General features: G+C 41.1%; 1 protein-coding gene across 7 annotated transcripts in view; it reads left to right on the top strand.

The window, feature by feature from the left end:
* Positions 1-2,524: 2,524 nt before the first annotated feature.
* Positions 2,525-15,010, top strand: part of Senp7 (SUMO1/sentrin specific peptidase 7) — a 166,774-nt gene continuing 154,288 nt past the window's right edge. For 5 of the 7 annotated variants that reach the window (XM_013515200.1, XM_013515203.1, XM_013515202.1 and 2 more), the window contains exon 1: positions 2,525-2,577. The gene's annotated coding sequence lies outside the window, so the exon portion shown is untranslated. The remainder of the gene's footprint in view (positions 2,578-15,010) is intronic. The other 2 variants (XM_013515199.1, XM_013515201.1) reach the window with 2 other exon arrangements.

Genomic DNA, 15,010 nt, shown 5'->3' with positions numbered 1-15,010 from the left:
CAGAGACAGAACACCTTGCTAGTCATACCCACAAATCTAACCCAATCCTGCCAACCCTGAGAGATTTATCTACTTTGGCGTATTTGCGCTATTTTTAAAAAATTTTTTGTTTTCATTTCCCTTATAAATTCTGTGACTCTGTCTGTCCAAATACATTTTTCTTGCCCAAAGTGGTCCAGTTTTAGGCCTTGTTAGACAGTGTGTTTTCCCTATAGACCTTTTTACCAAGATCAGTTCTTTATTCTAGATCCCTCAGTACTTTTCTTTCTTTTTTAAACACTTTATCCTGTGTCACCAGTCATGTGTTAATTGGTACGTTAGCATTCCTAAAATCCACTTTAGTTTTTTTAACTGTTGAGCATACAGTAAATTATAAAGCAGCTGGTTGGTAGTGCACATCTATAATCCTAGCACTGGGGAGGCTGAGGCAGGAGGATCACCATGAGTTTGAGGCCAGCCTAGGCTACATAGTGACTTCAAGGCCAGCCTTAACCTCATAGTGAAACCCTGTCACAAACAAACATATATATATACATACGCTTTAAAAAATTTAAAATATTCAAAAGGAGCAACAAGTGATAAATCAGAGAGTAAAAAATTTATAAGGGAAATGTAAACAAAAAAATTTTTAAAATTAGCGCAAATATGCCAAAGTAGATAAATCTCTCAGGGTTGGCAGGATTGGGTTAGATTTGTGGGTGTGACTAGCAAGGTGACTAGCAAGGTGTTCTGTCTCTGACCGCTGACCAGAAACTTTCCACTGCTTGGAAGTAGGTGGGGAGCAGTGGAGCAGAACTGGTCAAGCACTGGGTCTTTCGATGACTTCTTGGGGAGCTTCCTCCTTTCCAGCTCTCTCTCCTCCATGGCTGTCTCCTCAGGTGTGTGAGTCTACTCCCTCCACTCCTCCTATGTGGGGCAAGGCTTGCAACCCCTTCTGTCTGTGCCTTCTCTGCATTCTCTGACCACACCTCTCACAGAATCCATTAAGCCCCTGAGTTCAGTGGGCCCTGGAGCTCAGTGGGGCAGACCTTTTGTGTGGTAGTTAGCAGAGCCTAGCAGCCAATGAGAGGAAACTCCCCCAGGCCACTTGTGCCACGGTCTTGTTTTTTTTTTTTTTTTTTTTTTTCCTTTTTTCGTTTTTTTTCCGGTACCAGGAACCGAACTCACGACCTTGCGCTTGCCAGGCAGGCACTGTGCTGCTGAGCTAAATCCCCAGCCCCTTGTTTGGTTTTTTGAGACAGGCTCCCGCTGTGTAGATTAAGACTGGTTTTGTGCTCACTATGTAGTCTGGACTGCAAACTCAGGAGGGTCCTCCTACCTCAGTCTTCTGAGTATTGGGATTACAGGCATATCCACCATGCCCAGCACTTCTTTTCTTTTTTAAAAATTGCCTGCCTGCGTCTGTGTTTTTATCTCACCATGCTTCTGAGTACCTGCATATCCTGGTGAATGACCTCCAGGACTGTTGCTATTTGTAATCTGTCTGATATCTGCACGTTCATTTTTGAAGATTAAATTGTCTTGTATTTGCTTTATGGGAGGTGTGTGTGTGTGTGTGTGTGTGTGTGTGTGTGGTGTTGCTGTGGATTGAACCCAGGTGCTAAGCATATGCTTTGGAGTGTGCTAAGCATGTGCTTTACTGCTGAGCTGTATCCTTAGCACAAGGAGTTCTCCACGCATTTTGGTTATGATTCCTTTGATGAATATATATATAAAACATCAGTAATCTAATTCCAGCGTGAGGCTTGTGTTTCACTTTCCGAATCATGAGTTTTGATGAACAGAGATTCTTAATTTTAATGAGGCCCAGTTTATTAATCTTTTCATTTATGGTTAGTAGAAACTTCATTTTATCTTAGACATTGAAGTGTATGATCATTTCAAATTAATTTTTCTATCGAGTGAAAGGTAGGAGTTAAGATTTGTTTTCTCCTCCCCTTTGGTTAAGAAAGTTTAGACTGGGCTAACTTGCTCAATTCATATACTCATTGCCTAGCACCAAGACAGGCACATGATAGGCAGAGTAAATATTTGCTGATTCAAAGAATTTATGAAAGAAGCATTCATAGAAAGCCGGAGAAATGTTGGCGAGTAAAGAGTTAAAGTGTCCCCAGTTGCACAGGATGCTTGGATCCAGAACTGAAAATATTTTTGTAGAACATGGCCAGCTTCTAAATACTCCACTCCCTGCCCTTATTCTGACAGCTAATGAGGTGAATTTAGCACTGGATAGGAGGTTTTCCACTAAAATTTGTGTTTAGTTGTTAGGGCCAGTTTTCTTTTCTATTGTCATCACTCATGTATTTATTGGAACCATTTAATGAGAATCTGCTATTCTTGTATCACGTTTAATTATTTTTGAACTTTATATGTAACCTTTCAGGTTCTGTAATAGATATCAGTGTAAAGTCTTGTCTAGTAAGTTAATATAAAAGGATGGATATAAAAGGATCTCTTTCATTAAATTGTTTATTTCATTTAGGTGTTAAATGGTTAATTTTTACCATGTTTTTGATTTTTGTAGAGATTGTTACGGAAGCAAAAAGGAAAAAGTCTCCATCTTCTGATTTACATGAGGTATGTGTTAGTTTTGCTTTTAACCTATTCATTTGGTATTACTGATATTGAAAATACTTTGCTGTTTTTCTCTTTTACTAAAATTTTAAAGAAAATATTGTAAAAGTTTACTTTATGTCTTGGGAAAATATTGAGTGGTAATTAGTGGAGGGTTAACTAAGAATCCCTTTCTGGAACCAGCCTTTTAAAATGCTTATATTTATCTTTGTGGTGCTGAGGGTCAAACCTAGGGCCTTGTGCATGCTAAGGAAGTGCTTTAGCACTGAGCTATGCCCCGCCCCACCCTTTAAAAAATCATTGTAAGGTGACAGCATACTTTGCAGTCCTTATTTTAGGTTTTATGTAAAACACAACTCGGTCTTTTTCGTGGTTAAATATATTAGCATGCCTCATGTTCATTTATTAATAACACTGTATATGCACATAAAGAGTAATATTCATGGCATGTGCAGAAAACTGCGAGTTGGAATATATCCTTTTAAACCTCTTTTTTTAATCTCCGTTAACCAAGGGAAGCAAGACAAGCAAAATGAAGTTTCTGCATATGTAATAAGTGTTTTAAACAATTTTTTTTTCTTAAAGGATAATCTTGTCTTCCCTAGAATTTGGTGATTTAAATGCAGTAATGCCCTGATTTATATAATAATCACTTACTAGATACTTTTCTTGGAATTTCTTATGCACAGAGGGGTGGGGATATAGCTCAGCAGCACGGTGCCTGCCTGGCAGGTGTGAGGTCCTAAGTGCGATTCCTGGTACCAAAAAAAAAAAAAAGTAATATTTATGCTTACAGACCTTTAAGCAGGGCCATTTCATGTTATGTCACAGTAGAATTTAACAAAAGAGAAAGAAATCATACAGGGGGGTAGTGGAGGGAACTAAGAGAACCTTAGAAAAACCACACAGAGCACGCAGGCGTAAGTGGTACGCTTTTTCTTTTTTTTCCGACCTAAGATTTGCAGAATGTGGTTTCTCCCTTTAAATTTTTGAGTTTAGCTTAAGTAGAGTGAGTGAAGGAAGTAAAAAAGAAAAATTTACACTGCTGGGCTAACAGTACATGATACTGATAATGTGTAAGGAGAAGTGTATTTTTTCCAGTTGCGGGTAGGAAGTTACTGGCATCTGCTCAGCAGAAGAGCAGGTGGGCTGAGGAGAGGCGTGTGTGTGAGGTGGCTGAGGGAAGGTGCCAGTTTGCTTTGCATCAGCCTGTTCTTTTGAGAACTGACCCAGTCTCTTGATAAAGATGTTAATCCATTTGTAAAGGTAGCAAACGCATGACCTAGTTACCGATTAAAGTCCCTCCTTTCCTGCACTTTTGTATTGGCTGTCAAACTTCAAGGAGTTTTAGTGGGGCGCACCACATCTGAACTATAGCACCCAGTTTAAATACCTCAGTGTGCACTTGTAAGGCTGAAGCAGGATAATCACCATGAGTTTGAGGCCAGTCTGGATTACATAGTGAGTTTGAGGCCAATCTGGACTGCATAATGAGTTCAAGACCAGCCTGGACTACACAGTGAGACCTTGTCTCAAAAAACTAAAAATGAATAAATAAGTACATTTGTCAGTGTTTAGTGCTCCTGCTTTTAATGTCTGCAGGTAAGCAAAATGCTCTGCTTTAGGCTACTGTATCCTTTGTGCACTTCATTTGGTATTGTACAATTGCAGTTTATAACATTGAAGCCAGGTGCAGTGCTGTGTGCCTGTGATTCCAGCCACTTGGAGGATGCTTGGGAGGGTGTCTTGAGCCCAGAACTTTGTGAACAGCCTGGGGAATAATAGAGAGACCTTCTCCCCCATTTCAAAGTTTTCTTTTTCTTTCTTTCCTGTTCTTTGTCTTTTTGAGACAGGGTTTCACTATGCAGTTCAGGCTGGCCTTGAACTCGCTGTATAGCCCAAGCTTGCCTCAGACTCACAGTGATCCTCCTGCTTCAGCCTCTCAAGTGGTGGGATTACAGGTGTGCGCCACCATGTCTGGCCTAGGACATTTTCTTACTTCACAATATCCATTACATTTTGGTTACACTTATTTACACTTTCAGTTTCTCATACCAGAGAAAGCATGTAGTACTTCTACATGCATGTCGATTTATTTCACTTAAAGAGTGTGGTCTCAAGGCACATCCATTTACTTAGAAATGTCTCAAGTTTATCCTTTTTCATGGCTGAGTAGTACTGTATTGTATTAAAAAAAATGTCTTTTTTATCCATTCGTCAGTTGATGGGCATTTGGATTGTTTCCAAGATTTAGCTATTACAAACTGTGTTGCTATCAACATAGGTGTGCACAGAAAGCTTTTCTATGATACCTTTAATTCTTCCAGGAAGGTACCAAGAAGCAAAATAGCTGAGTTGAATGGAATCTCTAGTTCTAGTTTTTGAAAGAATCTCCATGCTGATCTCCACAGTGGTTGTTGCACCAGTCTGCACTCCCACCGACAGTGGAGAAGGGTTCCTTTTTCCTCAGACCCCCACCAGCATTTGTTATTGGTTGGTTTCTTGAATGAGACTGTAATTTGCATCAGTCGTATGACCAGTGATGTTGAACATTTTTTCATATATTTATTTGCTGTTTCTACTTCATCTGAGAAGTATCTATTCATTTCATGTGCGTATTTTTGGATTTGGTCTAAACTTGGGGTCTGATTATTTTGAGTTCTTTATAGATATTCTAGATACTAGTCCTTTGTCTGAGGAACAGCTGGCAGACATTGTTTCCCACACTGTGATTGTCTCTTCACTCTGTTGGTGGTTTCTCTGGTTGTGCAAAAGCTTTTTAATGAGATGAGATCCCAGTTGCGGTCCCAGATTCTTTGTGATTGTTCCTCTGTGATTGATGTTGTGTTCATAAAGTCTTTGCCCAAACCAGTGTCTTGAAGAGTTTTCTAGCAGATGTAGTGTTGCTGTTTTAATATTTAGATCTTCGATCCATTCCAATTTTAATTTAGTGCATGGTGAAAGTTATGGGTCTAGTTTTAGTCTTTGGCATGTGGAAAGCCAGTTTTTCAGCTCCATTTATTAAAGAGGCTTTCTTCTAGTGAAGGTATTTGGCACCTTTGTCAAAGATAAGGTGGCTGAATACCTCTGGAGTTGTTTCTGCATCTTCTAATCTGTTCCGTTGATTCTTGGGTCCCCCCACCCCTTTTTTTTTGGCCAGTACCATTCTATTTTTAGTTACAGTAGCTTTGTAGAATACTTTCAAGTCAGGGGTTGTTATGGCCCTGCTTTGCTGTTGTTGCCCAGAATTGCCTTTGCTATTCTAGGTTTCTTCTGATTCCAAATGAATTTTAGGATTGTTTTCTCCAATTCTGTGAAATATACTGCTGGAATTTTGATTGATATTGCATTAAATCTGTGTATCAATTTTGGGAGTATGACCAGTTTCACTATATTGGTTCTTGCCGCCCAAGAGGAAGGGATACCTTTACATTATCTGATATCCTCTTCAGTCTCCTTATTCAGAGCACGGTAGTTTTCAGTGTAGAGGTCTTTCACTTCCATTGTTAGATTGACTCCTAGGTATTTCATTTTTTGCATGCTGCTATGGAAGGTGTTATTTCCCTAATGTCTCTCTCAGTGAGTTTATTATTTGTGTACAGGAAGGCTATTGATTTTTGAGTATTGACTACACTACTGAATTTGTTTATTAAATCTAGAAGTCTTTTGGTGGAGGTTTTGGGATCTTGTATCTAGAGTATCATCATCTGCGAGTAATGATAATGTAAATTCTTGCTTTCCTACCCTATTCCTTTTATTTGTCTCTCTTGTCTAATTGCATTTCTAGAACTATATTGAATAAGAGTAGTGATAGTGGGCATCCTTATCTTGTGCTGTGTTCAGTGCAGCTCTCGAAATTCTCAGAGTGAAGGATGGTAGAGGATGAAGAAATAAAGAGCCCGGAAACAGACAGCTGAGGTCAGGTGGAGCTCTCTCTCTGAATGGGAGAAAAGGAGCTGCTCAACAATCACAGCATGTTTTTTTGTAACACTGAGTAGGTTGAGTTGCATGACCCCTCTTCTTAGCAAGCTGTTTGTTTGGCTTACCTCAGGTGCCTGGTGTTTTCTAGGCTAGAGCAGCTTGTTCACGTGGCTCGCCTTGGGCACTCTTTGTTCTGGGGCCACCCTTGCTCCAGCCCTGCATGTGTGATTGATCTACAGCTTTAGCCACTCCCCACAATCTTGTACCTGATTTTAGAGTGAAAGCTTTCAGGTTTAGGCACTTTAATATGATGTTGGCTGTTGGTTTGTCATAAGTGACATTGAAATGAGGACCATCTATTCCAATTTTCTGTGAGTTTTTTTTTTTTTTATCATGAATGGGTGTTGGACTTTGTTCAAAGCATTTTCTGCATCTTCTGAGATGTTCATATGGTTTTTGTCCTTGGCTTCGTTAATATGATGTATTAAATTTATTGATTTGTGTCTGCTGCTATGAATACTACTTGCTCATGGTGTATAATGTTCTTGATGATTTGTGCATTCTGTTTGCCAGTATCTTACTGAGGATTTTTGCATCTGTGTTCATTAGGGAGATTGGTGTGTAGTTCTCTTTTCTGGTTGCGTCCTTTTCCCATTTTGGTATCAGGGTAATACTTGCTTCTAGGAATGAATTTGAGAGTATTGCTTCCTTTTTAATTTTATTAAAGAGTTTGAGAAGTAGTGGTATAAGGTCTTCTCTAAAGTCCTTGTAGAATTTGCAGTGAATTGTTAGGGCCTGGGCTTTTCTTTGTTGGTAGGTTTTTAATTACATCTCAGATTTTTTTGATGATTGATATTGGTTCATTTAGAATTTGTCTTGGTTACCTGTCTCTCATTGCTGAGACAAAATAGCTGACACCCCAAAGTTGAGGAAGGGAAGGTTTATTTAGCTCACGGTTTGTGGAGGTTTCTGTCCATAATCAGGGGGGTTCCAAAACAAGGTGGCATGGTAGAGGGGCAATAGTTCAAGGCAGAAGAAAACAGCAAAAGCAACAAGAGCAAAAAGGTGCAAAAGGTGTTTTCCTGATACGGGTATTCACTATAAATTTTCCTTGTAGGATTGCTTTCATTGTGTCCCATAGCTTCTTGGTGTGTTGTATTGGCATTGTTAATTGTAGAAACTACCTACTTTCCACTTCAAAGGTGCAAAAGGGTGCAAAAGTAAGTAAAGGAAGCCTCTTATCCTCCCTTATATTGTATGCAGGCTCTCTGCTCAGGGCGGGTCCAGTACTCACGCTGCAAATCCCAGCACTAAACAGTGAACCAATCACAAACTCTAGATTCAGCCACCTCCAAAAAGCCCACCCCCATGACCGCATGAGGCTTTTGGGGGACACCCAAACACAAACCATAACAGAATTTTTATCTTATCGATTCAGCTTTGGTAATTCATATGTGTCTAGGAATCTGTCAACTTTTTTTGTGTATTCCATCTTATTGGAATACAAATTCTTGAAGTGTAGGTATTGATGATATTATGGATTTCTGCAGGATCTGTTATGATTTCACCTTTTTAGTTCCCAATTGCATAGATTTGAGTCTTTTTTTGATAAGTTTGGCTAGGAGTTTATCAATTTTATTTAATCTTTCAAAGAACCAACTCTTTGATTCACTGATTCTTTGCATTGCTTATTTTAGTTTCCATTGCATTAACAGCTGCTCAGGTCTTTATAATTTTCTGCCTTGTATGAGCTTTGAGCTTCACTTGCTCTTCTTTTTCTAGAAGCCTGAGGTTCAACATTAAGTTGTCTATTTAAGCTTGCTCTGTTTTCCTGATATGGGTATTCACTACTATAAATTTTCCTTGTAGGATTGCTTTCATTGTGTCTTATAACCTCCAGTATGTTGTATTGGCATTATTAATTGTAGAAACTGTCTAGTTTCCACTTTAATTTCAGGTGTGACCCGTTGGTCGTTCAGGAAGGTGTTACTTAGTTTCTGTGGAGTCTTTTGGTATTGATTTCCAATTTAATTCCACTGTGGTCAGACGATATGCATGCAATATTTTCAATTTCTTTGTATTAACTTAAGCATATTCTGTGTGCTAGTATGTAGTCTATTTTGGAGAATGTCGCATGCACAGCTGAAAAGAATGTGTATTCTGATGTTAGGGGTGAAACACTAGATATCTAATAAGTCTGTTTAAGTATCTTGTTCAGTTTTGGTATTTATTTTTTGTCTAGTTGAGCTGTCTGTGACAGTGGGACATTTAGGTCCCCCTTTAAAACTGTATTAGTGCTTATTTTATTTCTCATATCTATTAATACTTGTTTTATATAGTTGGGTGCACCTATATTTGGTGCATATATATTTGTGATTGTTAGCTCTTGTTCTTGGATTGTTCCCTTTACAGGAATGTAGTGACTTTTTTTGTCTGTCTTAATCAGTCTTGACTTGAAACCCACTCTGTCTGCAAATAGAATAGCTCCCCCTGCTTTTTTACAGGTTCCTGTCCTGTAGTTGTGTTTTTTATCCTTTGACTTTGTCTTTGAATTTTTTTTTGAATTAAATGTTTCATATTTGCAACATATTGTACAATCTTGCTTCTTGATCCTTTCTGCCAGTCTGTTTCTTTTGATTGGCAAATTGAGACCATTAACATTGATGATTATAATTGATATGTTTTGACTTATCCTTGTCAGATTATTTTCCTGTTATAGGCTCCATTTATTTCTCCTTTGTTTAGTTGCTTTCTTTGCCCGTTGGATTCATTCTGGTACAATTCATGTTGTAATCCTTGTTAATTTAAAAATTATTTATACTTTCAGCTTCTCATATAAGAGAAGTTATATGATATTTAAGTTTGTGTGTATGATTTATTTCATTAACACCATGATCTCAAGGTTCATCCATTTTCCTTTCTCAAATTTATACGTCTTTATTGTTGAGTAGGACTTCATCATGTATAAATGTCACGTTTTCTTAATCCACTCATCTGTTGGTGGCTATTTAGGCCACCTTCCAGCTTTAGCTATTATGAATTATGCTGCTATAAATATGTTTGTATCACGTTTAACATGATTTTTTTAGAACATGTTTGTTTATAACATGTTTAACTTCCTTGGGACAAAATTTAGAAGGGAAGTAGCTTGGTTGAGTGGAATTTCTAGTTTCAGGTTTTTGGGGAATCTCCATACTGAGTTCCATAGCGGTTATACGAGTTTACATTCTCACCAACAGTGAAGTGCCCCCCTTCCTCTCCAGCATTTGTTTTGATTTTTTGATGGTATTCATTTTTTTTTTTTCCCCCGAGATAAGATGGAATCTCATTATTGATTTAATTTGCATTTCTTAAATGGCCAGATGTATCGAGCTTTTTTGTCTTTTTGAGGCAGGGTCTTACTATGTAGTTCAGGCTGGCCTTGAGCTCACTTTGTAGCCCAAACTGGTCTCAAACTTGCAGGATCCTCCTGGCTCATCCTTTCGAGTGCTGGGATTACAGGCTTGTGCCACAATGCCTACCTTTTTTTGTCTTTTTGAGACAGGGTTTTGCTGTACAGTTCAGGTTGGCCTTGAACTCACAGTGATTCTCCTGCCTCAGCCTCCCAAATGCTAGGATTATAGGTCTGTGCCAACATGCCTTGCTGTTGAGCATTTTTTCCTGTATTTATTTCTTTTTGTTCTTCTGAGAAGCATCCATTTCAGTTGTCCAGTTTTTGATTGTTCTTTTATTTTGGGGAGTCTGATTTTTTTGAGCTCTTTATGTAAGTCCTCTGTCAGAGGGGTAGGTCGCAAAATATTTTCTCATTCTGTTAGCTGTCTCCTCATTGTATTGTTTTGTTTGGTGTGCAGAAGTTTTTCATTTGATATAATCTCATTTACTGGTACTTTATAGCATTTCTTGTGGACTTCGGGTTCTGTTTAGAAAGTCCTTATTACACTTATCACCTGAAGAGTTTTATCTTTATCTTACAGCAGGTTAAAGTGTTTCTGTTTTAATATCTGTTTTTGATTTCATTTTGATTTTAATTTGGTGCATGATGATTGCTGTGGGTCTGGGTTCAGTCTTCTGCATGCGGTCTTTCTTCCAGTGTTTGTTTTTGTCCCTTTTGGCAATTAGTAGATGGCTTAATGTGTTAATGTTTCTTCATCTTCTGTGATGCTTCATTGATCTGTATTTCTGTTTTTGTGTTAGCACCATGCATTTTAATTTTTTAATTTAGTTTTTTGAGGTGGGGTCTTGCTACATAGTCCAGGCTGACCTTGAACTCACTATAGAGCTGAGACCACTACAGAGCTGAGGCTTCCCTTAAACTTGCAGTGATCCTCCTGCCTCAAGTACCATGGCATTTTTATCACTGTAGCTTTAGAGCGTATCTTTTTTTTTTTTTTTTGGTTTTGGTTTTTCTCCGGTACCGGGAACCGAACTCACGACCTTGCGCTTGCGAGGCAGGCGCTTTTGCCGCTGAGCTAAATCCCCAGCCCCCGAGCGTATCTTAAAATATGGGATGCTTCCTGCTTTTTGTTCCCCAGCATTACTTTTACTCTTTGGGGTTCATGCAAGGTTTCTGCTGGTTTTATATAAGGTGTCTTCTAATTCTATGAGAGATGCTGTTGGTATATCCATTTGGATTGTATTAAAACAACATATCAGCTTTGGTAATATGGTGATTTGGACAGTATTGTTTCTGCCTATCCAGGAACAGGGGATATAATTCCATTTTCTGATGTATTATGTATTTTTTTCAGAGTACTATACTTTCCATTGTAGAGGTCTTTTATGGTGAGCCCTTAACTTACAAACTGAGTTTGTTTGTGAGGGCTGGTTGTAACTCAAGTTTTCTTATGGGAAAAGACTATTTTCCCCATAAGAAAAATGGAAATACTCATGGTGCATCCCAGACCTCCTGAAGCACCCTTTACTGATCTTTTCATAATAAATAGAGTTGTACACTGTGGATAATTTAGCTGAAACACCAATAATTTTCCTAGTGTATTCACCAAAAATTTGTAAAATGTGCTTAGCTTACTAGGAACAAGAATTTTGGACTACTCACCATTCAGATTGACATTTTTGGCTTGCGGGAGGGAGGATGAAATGCGAGGTGATTATTGTTGGGAAGGAGAGGCCCCTTCCATAAGAACGTCAGGAAGCTGGCTCTCTGTGTCCCCCTCCTCCTTGGAAGAGTCTGTAGCCCAGTAGTGTAGCAGAAGATCCCCCCAGGCCAGTGTACTTCAGTTTGGTAGTTGTCCAGGTGACAGTTCCCGTTACAGTTCCTGTTCCTTTTGTTTCTTACCTGCCTGGTCACTGCGGTGCATATTGTAAGAACCAGTCCCTCATTGACAGGCCATTCTGCCTCTGTATTTCCTGCTTGCTTACCCCATGTAAGCTCTGACCACCAGAGATCAGGGCCTGACATTTGGGGAATGATCCTGACCAGTGCCCATCGATGTAAAATAAATCTGCCTCCAAATCCTGGGTGTTGTTTTGGTGTCCTGCTTGCTGTTTTGCTAGGACCTGCTTTTGGCTAAGGGTCCTAACCTTTTTAGAACTAAAAGCTGTTCTAAGGTTGTCTATTTCTGTGTTTTGCTTAACATTGTTCTTTAACCTTCCCTCCCCTCCGTAACTTCTTTTCTAGCTTTTTGGGGGTCATTTTGATAGCCATAATCATCGTGATTATCTAAAGCACTGACTGATACCATGTCTACAAGCATGGGCGGGCATCTGGGCTCAGGCCGACACTTACATATGCTGTTCTGGCATTGCGAGTCTTTGTTTACAACCACATAAGCAGCAGGCATTTGAGTCACAACTCAGAGTTTGGTCATAAGTTAAACCTAAAATTCTGGTCATAACTCAGGTTGTTTGTATGTAAGGCGACCTATAATTTGAGGCTCTGCTGTATTTCCTTGGTTAGGTTAATTCCTAAATATTTAATTTTTCTTGTTTCTCTTACGAATGGTAATGTTTTACCAAATAGTGATATTGTTTTCTTTTTTTGGTGAATTCATACAGGAACATTATTGATTTTTGTGTGTTGATTTTCTGTATAGTATATTGTTGAATTTGTTTATTAGTTCTATGAGTTTCTTGGTGGAATTTTTTTTTTGTTTTTGGTTTTTCTCCGGTACCGGGAACCGAACTCACGACCTTGCGCTTGCCAGGCAGGCGCTTTGCCGCTGAGCTAAATCCCCAGCCCCTCTTGGTGGAATTTTTTGGATGTGTTTGTGTAGAGGATCATGTCATCTGCAATTAATAACAGTTTGACCTGTTCTTTTCTTATAAATGTCCCTTTTATTTGTTTCTTCTGTCTGATTGCTCTAACATTTTGAGTGCAATATAGAACAAGAGTGGTCATAGTGGAAATGCTTGTATTGTTCTTGATTTAAAGTGAAAGCTTTCAGCTTTTCCCCATTTAATATGGTTAGTGGTAAGTTTGTCATAAATGGCTTTTGTCAGGTTGAGATATGGTCATAACCTACCTGTTTTTTTCAGCGTTTTGTTTTTGTTTTTTTTGTTTTTTTTTTTTTTAAATTTTAAAGAGTAAAAGAAGGACACCATAGCAATAGGGGGATTCACCGAATTACAGACAAAGTGGTAGGAATTAACCAATGGTGGTTATTTTACCTATTGATATCTTCAAGATAGTTTCTCAGGAAAACAAATGGACAAGTAATAGTGAGTTACAGACAAAAATGGCAGGAAATTATCAGTGGTGGTTATACTGTAGCTTGGATTCTCCAAAGTGGTCTCTAGGGAAAACAAATACAGCTATACATGAGTGATCAATCAAATAATCATTGAGTATTCTCAGTGGTTGTTGTGGGAAACACGTAGTAACAAACATACATCCATTTACGAAATAGCATAGGAGCAATACAAACATTACAGAGTTATGGACAGATTGGTAGGAAATCATCAATGGCTGCTGCAGTACATGTTGGCATCCTCAAAGTGGCTTCTCGGGAAAACAAAGATATGCAAGAAAGATCCAACAAGTAGTTACAGCCCAAGGGTTGCGAAAAATAGCGGATTACCTCCTCATCAGTGACTCCCCTCCCTGAGGTGTGAGGCTGGAAGGAAGGCCAGGGCTGAGAAGAAGGACCGAGAGACCAGCACCAGTGTCCAGCAATGGGGCGTCTACTTTTTCCTCTATAGTCAAGATTTCGCGGGGCTCCTCCTTGGAGACAATGGTCGGCCAGAGGGAGAAGGCAGAGTATGCCTGGGCCCCTTCATTCCTGCCGGACCAGCTGGTAGGAGGGGTCCTAACCCCGGGGTCCCGGCTCCAGAGGCCAGCCTGACCTCCAGCGGCCACCCCCACAGTCAGGGCATGGCCCAGGGGGCCTCCCAGGGCAATCCCTCCGGAGATGGCCCGGCCCCCGACAGCGGCAGCAGAGGAATGCAGTCGATGAGCCCCCCCTTACCCCCCCAGCGTCCCCAGAACCAGACCCAGGGTCTGCCTCTCCCAGTGCTGCATCAGAGGCAGCCGCCCCCTCTGGGTCTCTCTGCCCTCTGCCCTTGGCCTCCCCTGCCACGGCCACAAACACTGAGGAGGCCACTCCCACCGCCATCTCCAGCGAGCCATCCGGGGCAAAAGCGTCCTCCGCAGCGCGCTTCCACTGTCTGGGCCTGACTGAGCAACAAGCCCATCCTCAAGAATAGCTTGTGCCTCTACTGCACTGGGATCCAGGGAAGCATGCTTTATCAGCGCCTCTTGTCTAAGCAAGCAGAGGGGCGTTCTCTCCGGCCTCGCAGCGCATTGGGACCCCGCAACCACTTGGTGTCCTCTCCCCAGCCGTCGGCACAGGCGGCAGGATGAAGTCCTGGATGAAGTGGATGAAGTGGATAAAGTCCTCGGCCGCTAGTCAGTCCCAGCACCATCAGTGCAAAGTGTCCCAGGCGGGTAACCTGGACACGCACCTTCTCCATGAAGGCGGTTCTGCAGACTCTGAATATCGGGCACCCGTGTAATCCATGAAGTCTCGGTGCGGACCTCCGGAGCTCCGCTCGCTCCTCCACCGCGGCCTGCACAGTTAGGGGGAGAAGGCCTCCAGGTGGCTCCCCAGGTATGGCGCAAGGTCCTCCTGGTTTCCAGCTCCCGAGTGGCTCCCGCGCCCCAAGTCCGCTCGCCCTGGGCGTCGGTGCTCTCGTGATCGAGTCCTCGTTCATCGGCTGCTCCTCCGCTGACTCCGGACCTCTCTGGCTCTCAAGGGCAGGGCCGAGGGTGACCCGCCGTGTGGCGTGTTTTCCCAGGGGTTTCTCCATGGCGGGATGGTTCGCGCACGTGTCCGGGCGGGCCTCTTGTGTCGGAGCTTCTCTGTGGCCTGGCGCTTCTCCGCTGCGCGTCTCTGCGCCGCTTCCCGGGCGCCTGCTGCCTGCATTTCTGGGTGCCGGCGTGGCGGGGCTGCGCCCTGCAGTGGTTTTTTTTTTTTTTTTTTTTTTTTTCCTCCGGTACCGGGAACCGAACTCACGACCTTGCGCTTGCCAGGCAGGCGCTTTGCCGCTGAGCTAAATC

This window comes from Chinchilla lanigera, unplaced genomic scaffold (assembly GCF_000276665.1).
Source record: "Chinchilla lanigera isolate Chin_1 unplaced genomic scaffold, ChiLan1.0 scaffold00026, whole genome shotgun sequence".
Lineage (NCBI taxonomy): Eukaryota > Metazoa > Chordata > Mammalia > Rodentia > Chinchillidae > Chinchilla > Chinchilla lanigera.
The sequence above is the reverse complement of the archived record's forward strand: the minus strand, read 5'-3'. Positions and strand labels throughout refer to the sequence as shown.